Raw genomic sequence first — 10470 nt, 5'->3', positions numbered from 1 at the left:
GTTGGCAGGGCTGCCCATGCCTCCTGCCCCTTCCTCCCAACCTGCAACTTGTACCCACTCTGACCTGACTCCTCTAATAAATTCATGCCCACAGGACACTGGCTGTGCTTAGGCCCTGGTCTGGGTCCTTCACCCAGGGTGGGGGTAGGGAGGGAGTTTTGGGGAGAGGGGGGTCTGCCAGATTTAGGTACCAGTGGTTGAGACCCCTGAAGCACAGGCCCTGTAATAGCTCTCCCTTCCCACTGGCGACCAGTCATCCCGCTGTTTCTCCTCTTTAACATCTTAGTGGGTGCTGAGACCCACATAGAGCCCACAGAACTGAATGAGATGAGCTATATGCAGTCTTTAGAGGGCCTGGGACCTACTGGACCAAAAAGCGCTCCAAAGGAAAATGGCTCTATAGTCAGTCTAGAAATGCCTACAGGGTGAGGTCTTTTTCAGAATGAGCCTTGGTCCTTGCTCTGGGCTGCAGTTGCCTCTTGTGACCCCATGAACTGTAGCCCACCAGGCTCCTCTGTCCATGAGATTTCCCAGGCAAGAATACTGGAGTGGGTGGCCATATCCTTCTCCAGGGGATCTTCCCAATGCAGGGATTGAACCCAGGTCTCCTGCATTGCAGGGACTGTTTCCTGACTGAGCCACCAGAGAAGCCCATATAGTGTGATGAACTATATCAAGTTTGCCCATGCTCGGGTGGTGTGGTGAGGAACAGGATTTTTGGAAAGACCATCTAGAGTAGTGATTAAGACTTGGTCTTTGGTGCCAGACAGCTTAAGTTCAAACTCCAGGCTTCTGTATGACTTTAGCACAATAGATTTAATCTCCTCTACTGCCTTATCTGTAAAATGAGTATTACACTAAGGAGGATACTGTTTGAGATTTGGATGAGATAATACTAGAAGGGTTTAGAACTAGATCTCAAGAAAGGAGCTCAGATGTGGGTGTTATCAGTAGAGAAAGGTTAAAGGGGAGTGTATCTGGAACAGAAAGAAGACAGAGATGTCTAAGGGGTCAGGTGGCAGAGGAATCTAAACGTAATTCCCCTCTGTCCTCTCTGAGTGGCTCCCAAGAAGCATGGAGGTGAAGCCTGGAGGCTGCAGACATTAGAAGCCAAGACAAGGACTGTAAAGTATTTTTAAGAGTTTTTCAAATAGGTAATATATTCACATGTATATTTTGAATTTTGAACCAAGAGTCACCTCCTGCCCCTGACTACCAGTCGCCTGGTTCTCCTTTCTGGAAACAATGGAAGTGATCATTTATGTCCATCCAGAGAAAGAATCTAAATGTATGTAGCCAAATGTATAATAAAAATATACAAATTTGGTCTTTGTCCCTGGTTCCTGGCACAGAGCGCCTAATGCCCTTGGAATTTCCAGAGTTATAGGAATGTCTTTTGTTATTCATAATGACCTCCTATAGATCACACCAGAGTTTATGCTAATGAGGTTATTCAGGATGGTGGCTGTTGCCAAAAAAACTGATCTAGAGGGTGGGAACTTTCAGCCTCTCCAGCTCTTCCAGGAAGGGTGAGGCACTGGAGATTTGGGTCTGTCTGGTCAAGGCTATGGTTTTTCCAGTGGTAATATATGGATGTGAGAGCTGAACTGTGAAGAAAGTGAGTGCTGAAAAATTGATGCTTTTGAACTATGGTGTTGGATAAGACTCTTGAGAGTCCCTTGGACTGCAAGGAGATCCAACCAGTCCATCTTAAAGGAGATCAGTCCTGGGTGTTCATTGGAAGGACTGATGCTGAAGCTGAAACTCCAGTACTTTGGCCACCTCATGCGAAGAGTTGACTCATTGGAAAAGACCCTGATGCTGGGAAGGATTGGGGGCAGAAGGAGAAGGGGATGACAGAGGATGAGATGGTTGGATGGCATCACCGACTCGATGGGCATGGGTTTGGGTGGACTCCGGGAGTTGGTGATGGACAGGGAGGCCTGGCGTGCTGCGATTCATGGGGTCGCAAAGAGTCGGACACGACGGAGCGACTGAACTGAACTGAACTGAGTGACTGAACTGAACTGACTGAAGACTTCGTAAGAACAGCATTATTCAAATAGGAAACGGAGTGAATTCCTAGAAGAATTGTTCAGCCAGAGGTCAAGTCAAAACTGTCATCATTTTTTAAAGGACCATTTGATTTATTTTTTGGTGGCACTGGGTTTTCACTGTGGCATGCAGCCTTCTCTGATTGCGGCATGTGGGCTCTAGAGTGAGAGACTTCAGTAGTTTCAATGTACCACTTCAGGGCTTAGCTGCCCTGAAGCATGTGGGATCTTAGTTCCCTGATCAGGTATCAAATCCACATTCCCTGCATTGGCAGGCAGATTCTTAACCACTGGACCACCAGGGAAAGCCTCCAAAATTGTCATCTTGAAGAACTTTGCCACGTGTCCATCTGTTGGGGCTCTGCCTGAAACACCTCCCCAGCCTCCAGCTGTGTGAAGGCTGTTTTCCACAGCACTCACCAATCAATGAGGAACAAGGTTATTTTATGTTTGCCAAACTGCTAAGGAGAAAATCGTGTCTTGGTGAAGGCTTAGTTTGTATTTCTTTTTCTTTCAAGTGAGCTCAAGCATTGTTTCATACACGTAAGAGCTGTGCATCTTTTTGTGAACGGTTGTTATCTTTGCGCATTTCTCCACTGGTTTTTGGTACTTGACTCATATGTAAGGAACACTAGCCTCTCAGGATGTAAATTGTGTTTCTTCAGTTTATCATTTTAACTTTGTGTGTGGTAAAATACATTTTTGTGGCTTCTGGGTTTTGTGTCACAGTTAAAAAGAATTTTTCCACACTGAGATGATTAAAAGAACATTTCCCTTAGCTGCTGGCTGTATTTTTTGTTTTCATTTTTTACATTTAAATCTTAAGTTCATCTGGAATTGATTATATACAAAATTCCCTCCCATTTTCCTAATGCTTTTTAATGAAAAACTCATCTTTTCTCAACAAATTTGAGATGCTGCTCTTATATACTAAATTCCTATACGCATTTGGACCTGTATCTAGATTCTTCTATCTTTCAGTGACCTATATGTATCAGTACTCCTCTTCATTAATTATTATATAATAATTATTTAATCATTATAGATTGGATTTAATATCTGATAGGGTTAGACTCCCTAATGGACCTCCTGATGGCTCAGATGGTAAAGAATCTGCCTGCAGTACAGGAGACCTGGGTTTGACCCCTGGGTCAGGAAGATCCCCTGGAGAAGGGAGTGGCAACCCACTCCAGTATTCCTGCCTGGGGGAATTCCATGGACAGAGAAGCCGGCTACAGTCCCTGGAGTCACAAAAAGTCGGACTTGACTGAGTGACTAACACTTCACTTTCACAGGGTTAGACTCCTAACTTGTTTTCAGAAGTCTCTTGGCTATTCTTGCTTGTTCAGTTTTCCATAGGAACTTTAAATCAGTTTTTCTAGTTCTTTTCCCCAAATAATCTCTTAGAGTTTTTTTTTTAAACTGTTAGAATTTTTAATTTTTTTTGGCTGAGCCATGTGGCATAGAGGATCTTAGTTCCCCAATCAGGGATCGAACCCATGTCCTCTGTATTGGGAGCTTGGAGTCTTAACCACTGGACTACCATGAGAGTCCCTAGAATTTTTAATTTGGCCAATCTATAGATTACTTTAAGAACAGACATCTTTATGAAACATCTTTGTGTCCAGAATGACATGTCTGTCCCCTGCCTCTACTTCTTTCAGGTGGCATGATGGCCAATGACTCCCAAATTTGTTCCTCTATTCTGAGGGCTATTCCCACCCCCATGCATCTCCCCTTGGATGAGGGCGGGTCCCACAGCTTTCTCAGTTCAGTCACTCAGTTGTGTCCAACTCTTTGCAACCCCATGGACTGCAGCACACCAGGCCTCCCTGTCCATCACCAACTCCCGTAGCTTGCTCAAACTCATGTGCATTGAGTCGGTGATGCCATCCAACCATCTCATCCTCTGTCATCCCCTTCTCCTCCTGCCTTCAATCTTTCCCAGCATCAGGGTCTTTTCCAATGAGTCAGTTCTTCCCATCAGGTGGCCAAAGTATTGGAGTTTCAGCTTCAGCATCAGTCCTTCCAGTGAATATTCAGGACTGATTTCCTTTAGGGTCCCACAGGTACCTCCCTAACCTGATCCTCCAGTATCCCCTCCAGATACGAGTCCCCTACACCAAGAATCTACTCAGATGGTCTAGAGTTGTCTTTTTCCTCCCTGTCTCTCCAGAGCCATATCCCATCAGTGGCTAAGTTCTATAGGTGTTTTAAGCAGCTTTATTGAGGTATAGTTGACATACAATAAACTATGTATAATTCAAGGTTCATTTTTGTTTTGACAATATATACCACCACAAAACCAGTACCACAGTCAAATAAGGGACATATCCATTACCCCCAAAAGTTTCCTCAAGGCCCTTTGTAATCCTTTCCTCCCACCCTTTCCCATCTGCCAGCCCCCCATTCCCCCCAGCAATCACTGATATGCTTTCTGTCACTAAATTGCTATCATTTTCCTAGAATTTTCATAGAAATGAAATTATATAGCAGGCCCTGATAGCTCAGTTGATAAATAACCCGCCTGCCATATGGGAGACCTGCATTTGATCCCTGGGTTGGAAAGAGCCCATGGAGAAGGGAAAGGCTACTCACTCCATTATTCTGGCCTGGAGAATTCTACAGACTGTATAGTCCAAGGGGTCACAAAGAGTCGGACAGGACTGAGCAACTTTCATTTTCACTTCACTTTCTGTCTTGTTTCTTACAAGACATTAATTATTTGAAATTAAATATAATTATATATTTAAGTGAGGCTCAACGGGACATTTTAAATCTCAGGTGGAAAACTAAATAGGTAAGTATATATAATATATACAATAATATATAATTATATAATATATAATAATATATTATATTAATATTAATAATTAATATAGTCTATATTATATTGTATATTATATAATATACAATATAATTATAAATATAAAATATAATATAAACATTAATTATAGTAATAATTAATATAATTAATGATAATTAATAATATATAAGTATATATATTATATAATGTATGATATAATTATAAATATAACATATAAAATATATAATTATAAATATAAAATATAATATAAATAGTGATTGTATTAATAATTAATATAATTAATAAATATATATTATATTAATATTAATAATATATAATATATAAAATATAATATATAATTAAGTACAATTAAATCAGTATAATTATTGGAAATTAAACTCAGTATAATTATTCTGAGATTAAGTCATTGTTCCTTTTTGTGACTGAGTAGTATTCTGTGGTATATATATAGGCACCACAATTTGCTTATCCAGTCACAATTTGTTGATGAACATTTGGTTATGTTTATTTTGGGCTGTTACAATTAAAGTTGCTATGAATATTCATACACAAGTCTTTGCATGGACACATGCTTTTATTTTCCTTGGGTAAATGCCTAGGAGCAGAATGGCTGGGTCATATGATAGGTGTATATTTAACACGCATGCTCTAAGTTGCTTCAGTTGTGTCCAACTCTTTGCAAACCTATGGACCGTAGCCCAGTAGGCTCCTCTTGTTCATGGGGTTTCTCAGGCAAGAATACTGGAGTGGGTTGCCATGCCCTTCTCCAGGGGATCTTCCCAACTCAGGGACCAAACCCAGGTCTCTTACGTCTCCTGCACTGGCAGGTGGGTTCTCTACCACTAGCACCACCTGGGAAGCCCATATTTAACTTTACTGTTCTTTTTTTTAAGATAGACTAATTTTTTTTTAGAGTAGTTTTAAGTTTACACAAAAATTTCTCAGAAAGTATAGAGAATTCCAGTACCCCCTTTCCTATCTGCACACAGTTTCTCTATTGACATTTTGTATTAGTGTGATCTATTTGTTACAATTGATGAAACAATATTGATACATTGTTATTAAAGTCTATAGTTTACATTAGGGTTCACAGTTTGTTTAAAAAACTGTGTTTATTTTACTTGGCTGGACCAGGTCTTAGTTGCATGCAAGATCTTCCCTCTTTGTTGCAGCCTGTGGAATCTTTAGTTACATTTGAACTCTTAATTGCAGCATGTGGGATCTAGTTTCCTGACCAGGGATCAAACATGGGGACCTTGCATTGGGATCTCAGAGTCTTAGCCACTGGACCACCAGGGAAGTCCCCAGGGTTCACTCTTAGTGTTGTACATTATATGGGTTTAATGTAATGTCATGTATCTACCATTACAGTATCACACAGAATAGTTTCAGTGCCCTAAAAATGCCCTGTACTCCCTTCCCCCACCTTCCCTGAAAGCTTGGCTATCATGGATCTCTTTACCATCTCTAGTTATACCAGTTCCAGATGTCGTATAGTTGGAATCATACAGTATATAGTTTTCTCATACTGGTTTCTTTTACTTAGCAATATGCATTTAAGGTTCTGGCATCTTTCTGTAGCTTGATAGTTTATTTCCATTTATTGCTGAACATATGTTTAACTTTTAAAGAAACTGCCAAACTGTTTAACAAAGTGGTGGTATCCCACCAGCATCGTATGAGAATTCTAACTCTTCCATGTCCTTGCCAGCACTTGACATGGTTAGTCTTTTTAATTTTAGCCCTTCTGGGTTTGTAATGTTGGTCCTTCTAGTTGTTTTAATTTGCATTTCTCCAATGAATAAACATTTTTTCATGTGTTTATTTGCCATCACACATCTTCTTGGGAAATGTCTATTCAAATCTTTCAGCCAATTTTACTGAATTATTTTTTTTAATTGTAAGCATTCTTTATATATTCTAAATACAAGTCCTTCATCAGATATATTTTTTGGCAATTATTTCCTCCTAGTCTGTGGTTTTTCTTCATTTTCATAATAGTGCCTTTTGAGGAGGAACAACGTGTTTTATTTCAATAAATTTCAATTTTTTTTTCTTTTATTGTCTGGACTTCTGTGTCATACTTAAGAAATCTTTACCAAACCCAATGAAAGTGAAAGTTGCTCAGTTGCGTCCAAGTCTTTGTAACCCCATGGACTATACAGTCCATGGAATTCTCCAGGCCAGAATACTGAAGTGAGTAGCCCTTCCCTTCTCCAGGGGATTTTCTCCACCAGGGATCGAACCCAGGTCTCCTACATTGCAGGTGGTTTCCTTACCAGCTGAGCCACCAGGGAAGCAGATCACAACCTGCATAGCCTTAATTCAATACACTAGCTCTGGCTTCTCAAAACGTGGGGATCAAGCTTCATTAAAATAAGGCTGGATAATTACTCAGATTCCCCACCAAAAAACAAACAAAAAAATGATAATGCTGGTACTCGTTATAACAAAGTCCAGAAGAAATGTGTCCAGTACCCAGAGTACTTACATTATATTGCTTAAAATATCTAGTTTATAACAGAAACATGAGACATACATAGAAATAGGAGTTGGAACCATATAGTGGGAATAAAGGGCATTTGAAAAATGACCAGTAAAATTACCCCAGTGAAATTAGGTGATATCTCAGCAAAAAAACAGTGAGGCCAAAAGGCAGAGGGAAGCATTCAAGGCATGCTAAGAAAAAAAAACTATCAACCAGAATTCCATCTTGACCAAAACTACCTTCTGAAAGATAAGAGTCAAAACAAAGATCCTCTCAGATCAATAACAACTGAAAAAATGTATTAGTAGCCAATTGCCTCACAGGAATTACAGGAGGAGTTCTTCAGCTTGAACATTAGGGATTCCAGAAGACAGTTCATATTAACATTAACAAAGAAAAACGCTTGTATATCTAATGCCGTAAGAATAAAAGGCAGAAGCAATACAATTTTCTTTTAATTGATGTCAAAGGAACTATAAAAATCCTAAGTATGTCATGTGTTAGTACACTACAATATAAAGCAATGTGATACCAAACCTAAGACAGACTTTATTTTCTTGGTCTCCAAAATCACTGTGGACAATGACTGTAGCCATGAAATTAAAAGACACTTGGTCCTTGGAAGAAAAGTTATGACAAACCTAGACAGCATATTAAAAAGCAGAGATATTACTGACAAAGATCCACATAGTCAAAACTATGGTTTTTCCAGTAGTCATGTATGGATGTGAGAGTTGGACAATAAAGAAAGCTGAGAGGCAAAGAATTGATGCTTTCGAACTGTGGTGCTGGAGGAGACTCCTGAGAGTCCCTTGGACTGCAAGAAGATCAAACCAGTCCATCCAAAAGGAAATCAGTCCTGAATATTCTTTGGAAGAACTGATGCTGAAGCTGAAGCTCCAATACTTTGGCCACCTAATGCGAAGAGCCAACTCATTGAAAAAGACCCTGATGCTGGGAAAGATTGAAGGCAGGAGGAGAAGGGGAAGACAGAGGATGAAATGGTTGGATGGTATCACTGACTTGATGGACATGAGTTTGAGCAAACTCTGAGAGATAGCGAAGGACAGGGAGGCCTGGCATGCTGCAGTCCATGGGGTCACAAAGAGTCAGACACGACTTAGTGACTGAACAACGCTTTCTTCAGAGATTGTTGTTATTTTAAAAAAAAAAAAAATTTTTTTTTTTTTTTATTTGGCTGCACTGCATCTTAGTTGTGGCATAGGGGATATTTTAGCTGTGGCATGTGGGATCTAGTTCCCTGACCAGGGATTGAACCCAGGCTCCCTGCACTGGGAGCAGGGAGTCTTAGCCACAGACCACCAGAGAAGTCCCTCTTCTAGAGGTTTTATAGTTCTAGGGTTTATATTTAGGTGTATAATCCAATTTGAGTTAAATTTTGATATGGTGTATCCTATTTTTTTTTTTTTTTTTTAGTTGGAGGCTAATTACTTCACAACATTTCAGTGGGTTTTGTCACACATTGATATGAATCAACCATAGATTTACACGTATTCCCCATCCCGATCCCCCCTCCCACCTCCCTCTCCACCCGATTCCTCTGGGTCTTCCCAGTGCACCAAGCCCGAGCACTTGTCTCATGCATCCCACCTGGGCTGGTGATCTGTTTCACCATAGATAGTATACATGCTGTTCTTTTGAAACATCCCACCCTCACCTTCTCCCACGGTGTATCCTACTAATAAATAGTTTTCACCCAGCCCTGCCAGAACTCTCCTCTCCCTTTCTCTCTTAGCTCAAGCAACACTCAGAATATTTTAGTTCCTCCATATGCCAAGGCAACTATTTCCCCTACCTGGCATCTCTCCCGTCCCTGCCATAACTCCTTTGTCTGATTTATCTTTACTCTAATACCCTGGATTAGCAAGGGCTTCAGCTACAGGCTTCCTTCACATCATTCTTCTTCCCAGTTGATCATGGGTGTAAGAGCTGAGTCAATGTCTGCCTCCTTCAGAGGGAGCCAAGGCCTTGGGTCTTCAGCATCTGATGTCCAGGTGACCACAGTGCCTTGCACATACACGAGGTGGTCAGTGCCCATTTGGTGAACAGTCAAACACTGTCAGCTGGAGTGACAGTTTAGTGAAAGTAATCTGGGGACTCTGGGGAACAAAGGTTGAGCCAGAGTGCTTTGAGGGGAACGGTGGCCTTGGCTACCTCTCCAGAGCGTCTCCCAGGCCCCTGTTCCCTGCATTCCAGTCACAAGAAACAATTGCAGTCCCCTGATTGACCTGTGTCCCCCCAGCCCCTGGACCTTTGTACACGCACAGTTCTTTCAGTTTGGAACACTCTTTCCAGCACCTCACTGCCTAGTTAACCCTACTTTTCCAGTAGGATTCACCTTTCTTAAACCCCAAAGCTGAACCAGGAGAGCAGCCTCCTCTAGCCGGCCTCGTCTGCCTTAGTCATGGGTCTGCTATGCAAAGACCTGTCAGAAGGGTTTGGTCAAGATTGGACACATAAATGCCCAATGGTGATGAGCAAAGAGCTCAGAAGCTGGTTCCAGGCCTGACTCACCAGTTGAAGGAGATCAGCAACCCGCACTCTTAGGCCTCAGTTTTCCTCATCTGTTCACTAGGAGTGAGATAAGAGTCAGATTAGATCAGAGGCCCTTAACCTTCTTGGGGTCATGGGCCCTCAAAAGCGAGGAAGGCTATATGCACTGTTTCCCCAACAAAAGGCTTGTGTGTACATCACATAAGGGGCTTCCCTGGTGGCTCAGTGGTAAAGAAAACACCTGCCAATGCCTGCCAACGCAGGAGACGCGGGGTTCGATTCCTGGGTCAGGAAGATCCCTTGGAGAAGGAAATGGCAACCCACTCCAGTACTCTTGTCTGGGAAATCCCATGGACAGAGGAGCCTGGCAGGCTACAGTCCACCGGGTCACAAAGAGTCGGACACGACTTAGGGACTGAACAACAAGACAACAGCATGCCAGGGCCGCGACCTTCCTGGCTGGGGCCCCCAAGGTCAATCAAAAGCCCTGAGCCGAGGATCCGCTGCGGTCTCCGTCCCTCCTACTCTGCATCTCAGGTGGCAGGGTCTCTCCGGGTCCCGGGTGGGCCTGCCATCCGCCCCGCAGC

Source organism: Dama dama, chromosome 2 (genome assembly GCF_033118175.1).
Source record: "Dama dama isolate Ldn47 chromosome 2, ASM3311817v1, whole genome shotgun sequence".
NCBI classification, from domain to species: Eukaryota; Metazoa; Chordata; class Mammalia; order Artiodactyla; family Cervidae; genus Dama; species Dama dama.
This window is presented reverse-complemented; position numbering follows the sequence as displayed.